At 32.6% G+C, this 17,426-nt stretch overlaps 1 pseudogene; it reads right to left on the bottom strand.

Moving 5' to 3' along the window:
* Positions 1-16,572: 16,572 nt before the first annotated feature.
* LOC120587861 (uncharacterized) lies at positions 16,573-16,690 on the bottom strand (annotated as a pseudogene).
* Between the last annotated feature and the right edge of the window lie 736 nt (positions 16,691-17,426).

Genomic DNA, 17,426 nt, shown 5'->3' with positions numbered 1-17,426 from the left:
AGGGGAAAGCATCCAGTTTCTCACCATTAAATATGGTGTTTGATGTAGGTTATCTATAGATGTTCATTACCAAGTCAAAGAAGTTCTCCTCTATTCTTAGTTTGCAGAGTTTGAATCGTTAATGGGGGTTTGATTTTATAAAGTAATTTTTCTGCATTTATTGATATGATCATATGATTTTTCTCCTTCATCCTCTTGATGAACATTAAACTTGATGGATCTTTTAATGTTGAAACAGTGTTGCATATCTGGAATAAATTTCACTTGGTCATGGTTTATAATTATTTTTGTACATTGTGGATTCAATTAGCTAATATTTTTTTTGAGTAGTCTTACAGCCATGTTCATGAGAGAAGTTAGCTGTAGTTTTTCATTTTTATTATTTCTTTCTCTGGTTTTAGTATTAAAGTTGTGCTGACCTCAGAGAATGGGTTGAGTTAGGAAGTGTTCTGTCTGCTTCTATTTTCTGGAACAGATTGTAGAATTCACTGTTGAAACCATCTGGGCCTGTTGCCTTTGCCTTTTGTTTTGGAAGACAGTTAATTATTTGTTCAATGTATTTAATAGATATAAGCCTATTCAAACTGTTTGTTTCTCCCAAGTGAGTTTTGATAGATTATATCTTTCAAGACATTGGTGTGTCTTGTCTATCTTATCAAATATGTGGGCATAGAGTCATTTATAATATTCTTTCCTTTTCATATTCATGAAATCACTTTCATTTCTAATATTAATAATTTATATCTTCTCTCTTTTTCTTAGTTAATATGGCTAGCAGTTTACCAATTTTATTGATCTTTTCAAAGAACCAACTTTTGATTTTGTTGATTTTCTCAATTATTTTTCTGTTTAGAATTTCATTGGTTTCTGTATTGGTTTTTATTATTAATATATGCATTCAATGCTATAAATTTTCCTTGAAGCACTGTTTTCGTTGCATCCCACAAATTTTGATAGGCTGTATTTTCATTTTCATTTACTTCAAAACATTTTTTTTAATTTCTCTTGAGACTTTTCTTTGACCCATGAGTTACTTTAGTTTGTTGTTTAATCTACAAATATTTGGGGATTTCCCAGTGATCTTTCTGTTATAAATTTCTAGTTTAATTCTTTAGTGGTCTGGTAGCGTACTTCTTATGGTGTCTACAAAATTTTTCTTGAGTCTTTATCTACAATGTTTTGTTGTATTTAGTGGACAAGTTTTGCATATGTTTTTAAATTTATCTTTAAAAATCTCATGTTTCCTGAAGCTATTCTAAAGGGTTCTGTTTTTTTAATTTTAATTTCCAAGTATTCGCTGCTAACATATAGAAATACTTTTAATTTTTGTGGAGTAATCTCTCATTCTATGAATTTTCTAAACTTGCTTATGAGTTCAAGAAGCTGTATATAGCTAGAATAGTTTTGTAAATACATTTTTTTAAAGTTTTTATGTCTATGTTCATGAGGAATATTGGTTAATGGTTTTCTCTTTTTGCAAAATCTTTGCTTTTTCTTGCATCAGGTATTGATGAAATTGTAAAATAATTGGAAAGTTTTTTTATCTTCATCTATATTTGAAAAAAATCCATAAAACTGTAATATTTTTTCCTTAAAGGTTTGATAAAATTTATCACTGAAGTTATGAGTCCGAAGTTTTCTTTGTGAGAAAGCTTTTTGTAACAAATTCAACTTTCCCAATAGACATCGGGCTCTTCAACTTTCTTGTTTCTTCTTGAATTAGAGATAATTTGTATCTTTTGAAGAATTTGCCCATTTTATATAAATTATTGTCAAATTTGAATCCACTGTTTATCATCCTTTTTTATCTTTAGGATCATTTTTTAACATTCAGCAATGCTTTTATTCTTGATATTGATAATGTGTATTTTATTTCTTTGTAAGTCTATATAGAGGCTTATAAATCTTAATGATTTTCAAAGAGATAGCTTTTTGTTTCATTACTTTTCTCAAACATTTTTCTTTTCATTTTATGATTTCAGCACTTATCTTCAAATTTTCCTTTCTTCTTCTTTCATTATTTTTAATTTGCTACTTTTTTTAGCTTCCTAAGATAGAAATTTATATTGAGTTTAAGCCTTCTTGTCTCCTAATATAAACATTAAAACTATAAACTTCTCATTAGACACTGCATTATCTGCATTCCACAAATTTTGGTATGTTGAGTTTTCATTATCATTTAGTTCAAAATACATTGTTATTTCCTTTGTGACTGTGTAACTTGCACATATGTATGAATTTGAAAGATATTAACTGATAATCAACTTCTAACTTAATTCCATTGTGTTAAAAAACATACTCATATGGTTTTAATTCTCTTAAATGTATTGAGGCTTGTTTTATGGCAAAGCGCAGCGTCTATCTTAGTTAATGTTTTTATATAGCCCAAAAAATGTGTATAGGAAATTGACTCAAAATGTATTAAAGATCTAAATATAAAAGATAAAATTACAAAACTAGAAAAACACATGGGAAAAAAATCTTTGCGACTTCTGAGTAGGCAAAGAATTTTTAGGTATGTCACCAAAAATGTGATACAAAATGAAAAAAAAAAAATCAGTAAATGTATGTCACCAAAAGTAAAACTTAAGGGAAAAAAAAGAGCCAAAGACTGGGAGAAAATACTCTTAAATCATTGATGGTGGAGGTTGTCGGGAGGATGTGACTGCAACTGACTCTCAGGCTGGATCCAGACAATCAGAGGCTCCTCACCTCTCCCCTGTCCTTGGAATGTACATTCTGCCCACCATCCCCACAGTGGGAGCTATTTTCAAGGACATAACCTTGAGAGAGCTATGTGTTGTTGAAACCATCTGGATGGTATATGTGACTGAACTCAGTTAAAGCCTCTATATAAACTCTTACGATTCTGGCAGGCAGGTGGGAAGATTTACTTGTGTTGTGGCTGCCCAATACAAGCTTTGTAAGTAAGTTCCCTTGCTTATTAAACTTGCCACCCACAGATCTGTAGCAGCCTGCTTCTTCCTTTGGTCTCTCCTTCCCTTCCATGTATGGGAGCCAGTTTCAGATTTCACCAGGGAAGCTCTCAAGTTTTCCAACCAACAATTGGCAAGCCAGCCAGGAGACTGGAAAAATGGATCTTGAGAAATAAGCAAGAAATAAGCAAATGGAAAATCCTGAGTTAGCAACATCTTCTATGTGGGGAGGGGTGGCCTGTATGTTAGATGCTTGTGGACTGCTGAGGGAGTACAAACTTTGTATTTTATGAAAGAGAAAATAGTTGTTTTCTAGAATACTGATTTTCCTATTATCTTTCTTATTAACTTTGTACTATTTTCTTTGACTTGCATATGACATTCTTTTCCTAGCTTCTTGATGTAGAAGGTGAGATTCTTTTCTAATATATGCATTTAAGGCAATAACTAAGCATGTCTTTAGCAACATCTCATCATTATGCTATGTCGTATTTTATTTATCATTTATTAAATTTACTTTCTAGTTCCCGTTGTGATTTCCTTCTTGATCCATGGGTTATTTAGTTTTGTTTCATTTCTGACCATTTTAGTCTTTTTACATTATCATTTTATAATTGATTTCTAGCTTAAAAAAATTTTCTTAACTGTGGTCAAAAGCTATAGTCGTCTATGACCCAAGCACATGGTTAATTTTGCCAAATAGCACATTCGCACTTAAAAATAATGTGCAATCTGCAGTAGTTCAAGTCATCGTTTATATACATATTTTTTATTTTATGTTTTAAATTTCTTGTATTTTTATTTTGTGTTTTACATTTCTTTCCTACTGATTTTTTTTAGCTTGCTCTATTCGTTTCTGAAGGTCGTGTGTCGAAATCTCCCAGTGTGATCATCTAATTCTTCTTTTAATTCTGCCAGTTTTTCCTTTACATATTTGAGGCTGTACTAAACACACTCGGAATGATCATATATTCTTGGCTGCTTGGCTATCTTATAATTATGAAATATTTCTCTTTTGAGGAGTTAATATCTTAAAGTCTGTTTTGTCTCATATTAGTAAAGCTCCACCAACTTTCTTTTGGCTAGTGTTCATATAGCAAAGACTTTTTCATTCTCTTTTGTTTTAGTCTTTTTGTGTTCTTTTAAGCCATGAGTAATCTGTATGCAACATGAGTGAGCTTTGTTCTTTTTCCAGTCTGACAGTTTTAATCTGTTTCCATTTACTGTAATTAATTTATTTTGAAGTTTAAATCTACCATCTTATTATATCTCTTGTTTTATATTTTTTCAGACTGTTCTGTGTTCCTCCTTTTCTTTATTCCCTTTACCTGGAGTAATCAACTATTTTTATTTTATATTACTTCTATTAGATTGTTAGCGGTACATTCTTTTATTGGCCTTTTTGTGGTTACGCTAGTGATTACAACCTGCTTGCATCTTGTTACCACTTCCCAGAAATGCAAGAAACAGAACACTTTAATTCTACTATATCCCCTCCTGACTCATGTGCAATGCTCATATTTTATTTCTCTGGATTTTTTAAGCTCCAAAGACCTTATTATTGTTGTTGTTTTATATCATAAATATTTATTAGAAGCTACTTTAATACAGATCTATGTTCATATTTTGTCCAGTTCTTTTCATTCTTCTTGGAGAGAGAGTCACTCTACAATAAACTATTCTACAATTACTAGAAACTGAAATCCCTAACATTTTCTTTTCATTATTCAATGTTGAGTTTTTCCTATGGAAAACAATGGTACTTCTGTCTGGATTACCTTGCAGTAAACAAAAACCAAATCAAAATACTTTAGACAAAAAAAGGATTTAATACGGCAATAAAATACTAACACATTTTAAAATAGGTAGAATATGGGGCTCAGGCTTGGCCTTCAAATGAGGATGAGAAAATCACTTCTGGGTTGGTCAGTCAGGAGCCTTCTCACCTCTATCACACTAGAAAGCTGAAAATAATGAAGTCGCTTTTGTAACTAATGATTTTAAGAATGGTGCTCTAAATGAGATATAATTATCAGGAAACTACTTCTGCTCAACCACAGCTGCCTTTTAACAATCATGCAGCTAGTGACAGGTGCAGGAAAAAACCCAACATTTCCTCAACTACACTTGTCAACAGCAAGAGCCAAATCGCCAGCATAATTTCTTTCTAAATTGCAAGAAGTAGTGAATGTAATTTCCAGAACCTTATCTATGAGAGCACAAGGCACGTGTATGTTTTGATTTTCTAGCTTCTGCAGTGTGTAATGGCAGGATGAGGTTGGAATAAGTGCTATGTATCAGTTTATCATATCCAAATTGATTAAATTGTAAAGTGTGAGTTGTTCTGCAAATATGAGTCATTATGATTTAGCTCTTCTCAGTGCTCTGTACAACTAGCACTCCAAAAGAAGTCATTTAATAGTGAAATATTGTCATAGAGAATTAATGAAACTTCCCTTGTGCAAAATGGCTCGTTTTTGTTCTATCTCAGTGATACTCTCTCACTGATAAAGGATATTTTTACTGCATCTCCAACTTTTTAGGACAATGTGCTAGTTAACATAAAATGAAAAGTTATTCTTGTGACGCGACAATGCTATGAAGATGTATTAGGTGAATACTATAGCACAGGAGAGCATAAACTATAGTTGCTAAGGAAAGCAGGGATGCCCCTCCATGTCTTGTCAGGTGCTGAGAAGCCAACTGTAACAACACTGTCAGCAGCACCACAGAGCTGCGTGTACCATTGGGAAAGAAGTCAGAAATATGAGTACAGTTGTGCTGGAAAAGGCTTAGGGTCAAACTGCTCCTGACACAGAAGCCAGTCTGTCCCAAGGCCAAAAACGGATAATTCAGAGATGTTGTATTTTTCCATCAACAAACAACAGTACTTTTGTGCTGCATTTAGCCAGCCCTGAGTTATGGTGACTGCTACTGAATAATGCTCAGACTTTGGACACTGTAAAGTTTCAACCCACCTGCAATTCCACAGGAAGAGATTCAAGCACTGAAGCATCTGCTTATTCATTTCCCTTATACAAAAGTAATATAGTTAATATTTGAAAGTAAAGTAAATGATAAATACAAATACAATTTTTCTAGCACATTATAGGTCAGTTATACTGTCTTCCTAACCTCTCAGACTCTCACTCTTGCAAGCCCACCAAACCATACACACATACACTCGTATTCAAAACACCAATACACAAGTAAACAATGACCTCATACTCAAAATAGTCAATATAATTAATTTCTGGTTTGAGTGTCACTTTTCAAAAATCATAATACTTGACAAGGTCAAAGACAAGGTCTTCAAATATCTAGAGGCCCAAATAATTTTGCAGTGGTTGCTGAATAAGTCTTTGTGCTTTAATTAATAAGATTGAGAACTACAGAGACAAATGCAGTTTGACAGAAATTGAACAGTACCAGAAGCCTTCTAGACACATATGCTGTCTCCACGAGTCCATTACCATTTTATTGTGAAAATTACTAAAGAAAAAGAGAAAAAAACATTGGGTAACTATGCTATGTTCTAAAATATATTATACATTTAAAGATAGATTATCAGATGAAAGCAATAAGGTAGAACACTAGTCCCCTGTATAATGAACCAAAATATTTATATATCATTTTTAAAATTTTATTTATTTATATTTTTATGGTGACATTGGTTAACAAAATCCAGTAAGTTTCATCTGTACACTTTAACAGTAAGGCATATATATATTTACACTGTGTTCACCTCCTATAGTTAGATTTCTTTCTGTCACCACATATTTGACCCCTTTTACCCTGTCTACCTTCCCCTTCCTCCCCCACCACCTACCCTCTGGTAACTACTAGTCTATATTCCATGTCTATGAGTCTCAGTTCGTTTGTCCTGTTCATTTGTTGCTTTTAGGTTTATATCCTACGTATAAGTGATATGTGATTTTCAACTTTTTCCATCTGGCTTATTATATCATTTGTTTTAATTTAGTTCTTTTCTAATAAGAATTCAGAACTCTTGCTAGCTTAAAAACTTAAGGAATTAAATTTTATTTTAAATGTAATAGAATATACTCATATTTTACCACGGGATAATTTTTATTATTTAGACCAAACTAAAATCCAAGCCAACACTTGAAATCTGGACCAAGTTGCATTAAATTTTTTTTTATTATATGCTTTTTTGTCATTATTTATTACACAGTTTTTCAAACTTTATCCTTAAAAAGAAGGTTTTTACAGAAAGTCAAAATAATATTCCTGACACTACTCTAAACTGAGCTAATGAAATGGGTGGATGATGCCCTTCTAATGACAGTTTCATTGAAATATGCATTTTAGAAGTGAGGCTGGTTGATTCCATAACTAAGGAGAATTTTGAAAATTGATCTGCAAAACAAGGCTACAAAAAGGGAGAAATGCATTACATGCAACAGCAGTCCCTACTGTTAACAGGTTGAACTGATAAAAATCAGTTACTGAAGTTTATCTTGATTGGCATGTAATTTAGCCCATGTTTGTTATATTAAGAAACGAAGTGAACGTTGTAACTGCTATTTAAGAATCAAGGTTGGAAAGGGCAAAAGGAACGTTATCATTATGATAATGAATTAAATATAGCTGTTGTTGCAAGGAATGCTTTTTGTTTGTGAAGATCTTAAAGACAGGACTTGAACTTTTCGAAAGGCATTTTGAGTACCAAGTTTAACAAAGATTACCATGGCAGTTCCTAAAGATGGGCATAAACCAGCTGTAATACTACCTTCAGTGTGAGGATATAATTAATAAGGGTATTTGGGGGAAAAGTGTGAAGTTTGCAATAGTCAAAGTGTAAATTGGATATCATTCTCAGTAAGTTTCTTTTCCTTTAAACATACTGATATCTTTATCTAATATAATTCTCTTTTTTTGATCAAGCGAATTTCCATTTATTCCCTTAAATACTGGTTTCTTTCTCATAGTTCTTTCTGAGAAGTATAGGGCGCTGTATTAGAGTGCCCACTCCCTTGTGTGTAATCATTTACAAGTTCTAACATTTGCCAAGCAATATAGTCAAATTGTACAAAAAGCAAGTCGATGAGATGTTAGTTGTGTGTAGACGGTGATATAATAAAAAATATTCTCAGTTAAACTATATCAAGTAAAGTTTCATCATTTTTTCAAGGAATTATTGAGCTGTATAGAAGCCTAAAGCTTCTCCTTATTCGAAAAATAGAGAGGGAGTGGTTAAAATTTGCTCCATTAAAAGTTTTATCAATGACTTATATAAAAAAATAAAGAAAATGTAAACAATGTCAGATAAGTCATATGTTTAAAAAATCTCGCTGATCCTCACAGTTTTTATTTTTTTAAATATTGCTTTAAAAGTGCCCCTATATTACCATTCATAATGATTAATGAGTAGTTAGTATTAATGCTTTTTTTCAATGGAATTAAAAAAGCAATTAGTATATACAGGCATTGTTTTGGGTGCCATATAATACGCAAAGATAAACCAAATGAACAGTCAGGTTTTTATGGGAAAAATGCATTTCTTTGTACCGTATGCTTTGCTCATACTTTCTCTTAACTATAATGACAGTAATCCTAGTGTTGGGTCTTGTTTTATAAATACAACATCGACAGTCACCTGGTGGCTGGCAAAGCAGAGTGTTTTAAATGATAGGTAGAAAAAATTGATTCTGCAAATCTGGCTTTACAAATCAGAAAGTAAATTTCTCAAGACTTAAAATAATTTCATTATGAACAAGTTAGCGTGAAAGTTATTTTTCCGGTTGATGATGCTCAGTGACACCAGCAAAGTCATTCTGTATTCTCTACTAGATAATTATCTTCCGGCACCCTTTAGTGAAAATACATTTATTGTTCTCTGGTTTTTCTTCCTGTACACACAGTTCTTCAACCTTGGAATTCTTAAACTTATTGCTATTTTTCTCCAACATGTCTTTGTTACGATGCATTCAGAAACCAAATGTCTTATTTCCCCATATGTTGTTTCATAATACGATTGTCCTATATGTCTCTCAAAACCATTTTCTCTTGTTATGAATATTTCTCTTAGCTAGGTCTACCGCAGGATGGTTTGGTGTCTCCTTGGTAACCACATGGTCTTAACATTTCTCAGTATCCTTATTTTTACTCCCACTCATCACATTTCACTTTTTCTTTCTAATCATTAATTCTTGAAATGTCTTCACCTAGTCTTTATCTTTGTTTTCATATCCTCTAGTATTAATTGTCCACATTCTCATACATATTCTACATCCCAGTCTTTTAATGGCATTAATTAATTTTTTATTGTGGAACAGAGAGAGCAGATCTATTTGAGCCACAGATAGACAAATCTCTCCTACAATTCTTTCTGCTGGGTGATTAGGCTTTACAATTTTTAATTGAACTGGAACTTTGGCAAGTGATGTTCCTATTTCAAGTTATATAACCTATATTGATTCCAGATACAATCAGAAATTTAAATAGGTAACTGGGTTTTACGAGCCTTCCCTATCCTAGAACTGAGCCACCGCCTCTAATCAGGCTTTGAAACTGCACCGAATTCCCAAGTTAGAATCCCAGCTCTGCCTCTTTCCAGCTGAGTGATGTTGGACAAGATACACAAACTCTCTTACCTAAAGTAGGAAAATAGAGTTCTTCTCATTGAGTGATTGGAAGAATTAACTGAAATAATGAAATACACAGCAAATAGTTAAGAACTTACTAGATAGTAGCTCTTAATGAATAAGGTTGTTTAGCTACATGGGTTAATTTGAGGCCTATATTTTGAATAAATTTAGTCCACATCCACTTATAATTGATTTCCTAACTCCTTCTTAGAGTACATTATAGAAAAACCAAGGGAGTACTTGGACTTATTGCCTGCCCCCACCCTGCTTCATTGCTTCATTAAACTCTAAAATGTATATGTTTTTCATTACCCTTTTTGTAACTTTAGAATCAAGCTTTTCTAAGTACTTAATATTTCAATATCTTTTGCCTAAAGAGAGAGGGAAAAACATCATATACGCTGTCTGAGAATAAGGACGTAGAAATGTATCTTTCACTATAGTGGCTTTTTATTAGTTTATCTTTGTTTTTAGTTTCTTTTGTGTTGAAAAATTTGTAATTTTCACACAAACACAGAACAAAAGGAATTACACATTATGCTGCAAGCTTTGCATAGATAATTTCATGCACTGTTATGCTTTCTGTAGTAATGAGTTTTCTATAGTTATAATTTTTTTCTTCTCTGGGTCTTGGAACTTTCCATGGGGTAGACACATCATAACATGAAGGAGTGTGTGTGAATCAAGAGAATGTATCCCCACTCCCTTGACTTTTGTCTGGATACTAGCTACTCATACTTCACTACGCCAACAACATCCCTTCCCTTGTTGAGTCAAACATAGCTGACATCTTTAAACTAATTGATCCATTATTTTGAAATATCAGTCCTCTAAAAGCATGTCATAATCTGTTACCTTTTTCTTCTAGTTGTGCATAAATATATAACCTCATGCTCTATGTGTAAATTTAACAGGATTTCAGCACACCCATCTCCTTTGGTACTGACTCTTATATTTCTATTTTTCTTCTCTCTTCATTGGATAATGCCTGTCAGTGTTCTCTTGAAAGAACTGGTGCCAGAGTTAATTATTTCAGGCTGCTGCCCCAAGGCTGGAATGTTCTGAAATGTTTAGCCTTTGACCTATAATGCATGGCTTTTGTATGTCCTATTCCAATCATCTACATGTAGTCTATGTTCTTCATTTTAGTTGAAGTTGCATCAGTTAAGGGTATTAAGTTGTGATCTTAATTTTTTTCCTAATTCCTATCCTCAGTGTGAAGGTAAAATTTTATCAGACATATATCTTTCTGCAACTGAGGTACCTTTATTTTTTAAAGCACACAAGTACTAAGTAGCAGAATTTAATTCCAGAATTTCAGATTTTAGATTAAGAGCCTTGATCTGTAGTCTGTCTTGAATTTTTAATAGAGAAAAAGATATTCATGATATTTCCTCATAAGATTTATTATGTGCAATAAAAAGCAATAAAATGAGTCTTTTATTTGTTTTATTTTATTTTAATTATTCATATTTTCTAAGCTCCACATATTGTGTAAATTACTGTATAATAAAATAATACATACTGAAATAAAAGTATGAAAAAATACACAAAAGACATTGTTTAATACAAATTTATATTTAAATATAAAATATTTACCCTATTTTTTATAGTCATGATGTTTTAAAATTCTTTTCAAAACAAATATTCTTTGTAATTATGACCAAAGGGCTCAGTGCCATGGGTGTAGTTTTCCATTCCATTTCTGTTCAATACTATGAATATTTATCATTCTTATTGACTATGTACCCTATTTTATAACAACTAATTAGACACCTTTTTGGATGTACATCAAGTACACTTTCTAGTTTAAAGCCAACAAAGTAAAATGCCTCCTCCAGTGTTATTTTCTCCCGACCATAACTGGACTCAATAACCACTCTTTCTTTTCAAAATCCACTGTAATTATCCTTCAGGTACATTTTATAGGTTCACTCTAACCAATTTTTAAGGGCTGGTGACATTTTTACTAAACGTTTCTATATATACTTGTTTAATTGATATCTTTCTTACAAAAGTGAATAGAAATAACCTAGAACTGTATTATCTTTCTTTCTTCAATATAGTTAAATGCTTTATTCACTCAAATAAGTTAGCACTCTTAGCACCTCTCTCTTTCTCTGTCTCTGTGTGTGTATATATATGTACAGACGCACACACATACACATACACATACGCACACACACATGTATATATATATTTGTATATTTTATTTGTGTGTATATATATACATCTATATATATATATATATATATATCCTATGCTCCAATGAAATTATCGAACTTATTTCTAACAAAGAAGAATGAAGAAATTAATGAATCAATATCCTATTAACATATCTCCTGCTAAATACAGTTATAATTAACCGAAAGCTTTCTTGTGCTAGGAAGAACAGATAGGAGACTGTCGTGAAAGTCTATGCAAGTAGATGTTGATGAATAAGACCCTCGTGGTAGTGGTAAAAATGGAGATAAAAGCATGGATTCCAGTGTGATTGGGGGCTAGTACATAAGTTTGTAATAAAAATTCCTGGATGAATAAATAAGTAAATGAATAGAAAAGCTTCTAAAGTCAAATATTTGCCCTCAGGTAGCATATAATTTAAGTTTGAAGATACATATACACAAACAATTATAACCAGAATTATTTTTAACATCATTATCATGAATCTTGGACTAAATAAGCAAAGGGTTTTATTCAATTCATTAATCCCCATATTTTGGGGGAAAGATTAAAAAAAATTAATTTAAATGTTAAAGAAAATCAAGATTAATATGAATATTCTACAAAGGCATTACAACAGATATTCATAAGATTTGAGAGTGAAATGGTTAGTGAACATGTTTTAACAATATTGCAATATAACTTGTTATATGTTTTAAGTTTAGTGGTTTTACTATTACAAGTGTCTTTTTTAAAAAATAGCAATGGATCAAATTATTTTGAGGAGAGAAATATAAAACTTAACAAAATAAAAGAGAGCATAGAATCATGCTCTTTAGAGTCACAAAACTAATAATTTCTATTTCACGATTACTATGTCAGACCCTGGGCAAAGCACTTATATTATATCATTTAATAATGATATTTAATAAAAAACACATTTAATAAACATTGACTACTAATTTAAACTATTTTAAATATGTAATCAAAATTCTAATAAAAATGCTTACTTTAACAAATGCTATTTTTCTATTAAAATTATTGGGATAACATTGGTTAATAAAATCAAATAGGTTTCAAGTGTACGCTTCAATAATATGTCATATGTATATTGCATTGTATGTTCACCACCCAAAGTTAAATTTCCTTCCGTCACCAAATATTTGCCCCCTGTTACCCTTGGTAAGCACTAATCAATTGTCCATGTTCATGAGTCTCTGTTTGTCATGTTTGTTTGTTGCTTTCAGTTTTATATCCCATATATGAATGAAATCATATGGTTCTCAACTTTTCTGTCTGACTTATTTTGCTTAGCATGGTAATCTCAAGATCCATCTATGTTGTCTCAAATGGCAGTATTTCATCTTTTCTTGTGGCTAAGTAATATTCCATTGTGTGTGTGTGTGTTTGTGTGTATATATATATATATATATATATATATATGGAATATTACTTTATCCAATCATCTAACAAATACTAATTTGTTATCAGTGAATTTGTCCAAGTGTATATTGATACTTAATGATGAAGAGTTTCATTTGAGAATAAAGTTTTTGAATCATCAGGAAACATATAAATATGACTAAACAGTTGATGAAACTTTACTCCACTTATTTTTTATAACATTAATTTAAAATATTCGCTTCTGTTTGTAAGTGCTAACGATTGCTAAGGCAAATATTTCAAAGTAATTATAAAGTCTAAGTAGATTGGTATCACTCTTCCTTTCCTAATGTTTCTTAATATTCGTAGAGTAAATAAGTGATAAAATTTAAAAGTTGATCTCTTTTGGTCATGAGCAAAATGCCTGGTGAGGTGGGGTGGAGGCAGTAAGAATAACTGCTGTTTTTCTACAAGATTCAAATTGCCATGATAGTGAACTGCCTAAGAAAAAAATGCCATTATTTCAGGAAAATCCAAAATGGATTCAGACATGATCAGACTCTGAACCTGGCTGCTTACCACAGTTTGAAGGATGCTTGGAAAAGTCTCTTCTATCCCTCAGTTCTAAAAAATTTCCCCACCTGCTTTGCCATAGTCCCTGAAAAATCCCAATTAACCATCCTCTGTGGGTAATTTACAGGAGTTATTGGACAATATAGAAAAAGGTAGTTTGTAAGAAAGAACATTAGATTTAGAGTCAGCTGGTTTGCCTTGAACAAGCTACTCATCTCTCTGACGCTCCCGTTGCAAAATGGGGAGAAGATATCTTCCTTAAAGAGCTGTTCTGTGAGAATCCAATGTAATTACGTAAGTATTTATGTACTAGAGAATGCTATATATGGCAATACTAATTTACTTAATTTTTTCCACAGTGAGAGGTTCAAGGACTTTGAGAGATGAGAGCACCAGTTGCCTGGTAAGGATTCAGGTAATATTATAAGTAACACTACACAGTGGAGAAAAGCAAGCAAGGCACATTTCGATTACTTCCGTACTTGGTAGGAGCAGGGCCATCAAAAACATGTTGAAAGTTTGATAATCCTATGATAAAATGAAGCTATATTAAATGATCTGGAAATACTGGCCCGTCCTTCAGATTTCAGGATGGCATTGTTCCCAGACAAGTTACTCATCCTGTTCCTAAAAACTTCAGAGAAAGAGCTTTCTGCCTTAGTAAAGCACCCCAGGGTTTGCCAGCCGCAACAACGTAGAAATCCTTCCAAGTATCTCACTGCATTCCTGCTGCAGTTGGCCTGACTGTGCCCATAGTGGAGATGGAAAAATACAGATGAGACTCACTTAGAAGAAATCCATTATATATATCAAAAAAAAAAAAAAAAAAAAAAGACACTGATGATTCACTTTGCAAAAACTTTAAAAAAATGTTTACATAGAAAATTTATTGTTAAATAAAATACCACTTTTGACCTATTTATAAAATGATCAAGTGTCAAAATTAAACAGATAATATAAACGATTAAATAAAAATACAACTACTGTTACGGTCAATGGTTGCATAGGAGACAGTTCTCCTCTGGGTTCTTAATACTTGTAGGTACCAAAATCTAGATGGCTGAAGTTATTTTTGAACACTTTTAATTAGTGTTAGTAATTAGAGAATTTAGAAAAGGGGAACCATAAGGACAGAATGAGAGAGAGGAAGAAGGGAGAAAAGGAGGGGACCAGAAGGGATTGTAAAACTGAGATGCACTTATAACTGAACAATGGAAAAATCTGACTTATACTGTGATGTACAGAGAAACTGACTTTGGATAAATTTAAAAAGCAGGTAGATTTAAAGAAAACACAGGAAAACTTACTTTATGTTACTGCTTTTTAAATATTAAGCAACATAAACATTAACAGTTTGCCAATATTTTCAAAGAATTGAATTTAATAACTTCTGATATTTATTTCTAAAAAATAAGAATAATGCTTCATAGTAGACTTGTTATTATTCAAGCAGATTAAAATATGCTGGAGTGTGTCAGACAATTAAATAACAATGAACTGCTTACTTTGGAGGCAAATAAACATTTGGGCAACTAGACTATTATCAAGTGAATGAGCACTTTAGTGCACTGAATAGTACCCTAAGGAAAGCTTTTGAACTGATAAAGTAATAAAGCTAATAATTATTGAGGGTTTATGATATGCTAGACACAAAGTACTTTACAAGTATTAGCTTATTTATTTCTCACAAATCTATTATGGAAGTACTATTTTTATTGCTATTTTACATATATAACTGAGGTCAGCAAGTATATGGAAGTTACCCAAAGTCATAGAGCACAGACAGGACGAAATGGAAACCAGGTCCATTCCTAGGGGCTTATCCATTGGGTGACATGATGTGATGGAGAACAAATGAGTACAGAAGTTCTGATTTAATTTCATTTCTGCCACGTAAATTTAGAGGATGCACTCTAACTTATATTTGTCAAAGGAGATTATGATTATGAAGTGACTAGCACTAAAGAGAATTATGTTTTGTAACATGATGAATTACAAAAGCTGATCCTCTTAAATCCTAACAGAGTAGTCCATGCAGGAAAAAAAAAAAAAAAAAAAATATATATATATATATATATATATATATATATACACACACACACACATATATTTCAGTCAGTTTCCAAGTCTTAAATGGCAGATAGCATACAGCATCATATTTTTCAGTTGATAACTTGAAGATTTTTTGAGGTAATCCTGTTTAATCCTGTCATTTTAAAGAGGAAGAACCCAAGACTCAAGTATTAATACCAAGCGTTAAGCTGGAGTGATTAAAACCTAGGCTTTTCTGAATCCTCATGTTGAACTTTTCCAGACTGTTCTCAGAGAACCACTGGAGACAAAAATGGATCCATCTCCCAACCCCCATTTCCTCCTGCTTTGTAGAGCCTGAAGACTCTATTAGCTCCAATAAAGGAAAACAAAGAGAAAAGCTTTAGGATGGAATTTTATTCTTCTCAAGAGGTGTCAGAAAGTCATAAAATCCGGGGAAGGATTATTCCCTTCTGAAGGGCAAAGTATAATCTCTGCTGTAGTAGGCATGGTGGTCTGACATGAATAGTGACTCCCTGGGGCTATTTGATACTTCTTAAATGAAGAGTCTTTGGAATACATTGCCCTGGATAGGTTGCCATGGAAACAGTGGAGTCACCGGTTACAGTGAGTTAGTAAAAGATTTCATCTATTTGCATACCTTTTAAAATATTGTTGGTTGGTACAGATTCTCAAAACAGCAGTTTTGCCTCTAAAGCATTTGACATTGACACTGACTCTGATTCAGGAGGTCACCTTTTATTTATTTATTTAATTTTTTTTATTATTATTTTTTTTAGGTGAGGCAACCCCTGATTGACCTCACAGATTGCAAGGACTTTGTCATCTTACAATCCCTTATGTTTTAGTTTTTACACCAATAGCACCTGGTCTTCTAGGTGGTCTCCCGTCCAAGTACTAACCAGGCCTGACTCTGCTTAGCTTCCGAGATCAGATGAGATTGGGCTTGTTCAGGGTGGCATGGCCATAGACAGGAGGTCACCTTTTAAGTGTCGTTCTGCAATCAGTGATGCTAAAGCAGTCTGGAAAAAAATACTGTAAGGATTGCCAAACTGACAATAGTCTCACTATGGAGATTGAAGTAGCAATGCCAGTGCTAAAAAGCCTGCAAAGCATCTCTAGTTCCCTCTTTCACCCTTACTCTCTACCCTGGAAAATTTAGCCATGGGTACGTTTGTTTCCATGTCAGAGATGGAGTATAGAGAAGAAACACACATGGGAGAAAGAGAGAGAGGGAGGGAAAGGAGAAAGAAGAGCCAGAAGGGTAGGATGGGTCCAGGTGACTTGCAAAATTGAAATGTACAGTATCAAATGTGAGCAAGAAAGAAGCTGGTGTGAATTCTTAGGTGCTGCTGATGGTAACCATTTTGGAAAAAAAATAATATTCCTAGAGTATTTGAAAATGCACATAATCTGTGACCAACAATTGCACTCCTTGGAACAGAGTCTAAAGACATCCTTGCACATGCGCAACAGAACACATGGTCAGGAATGTCCCTGGCCTTCCTAGGTGTAATAGCAAAAATGCTGGAGACCTTACGGAATGCTCTGTACGAATGATTCTTACAACCTAATGTTGAGTGAAGAAGCAAGTCATAAAAGAATAAATTCAGTAAGAAAATAAAATATTCAAAACTAAACGGTATCATTTAAGGAAGCATACACAAATGATTCAGTTATAAAGAAGAATAAGAGAACTATTAACCCC

The sequence above is a fragment of the Pteropus medius genome, unplaced genomic scaffold (assembly GCF_902729225.1).
Source record: "Pteropus medius unplaced genomic scaffold, Ma_sr-lr_union100, whole genome shotgun sequence".
Classification (NCBI taxonomy): domain Eukaryota; kingdom Metazoa; phylum Chordata; class Mammalia; order Chiroptera; family Pteropodidae; genus Pteropus; species Pteropus medius.
Note: the sequence above shows the minus strand (reverse complement) of the source record. Positions and strands in the feature narration are given on the sequence as shown.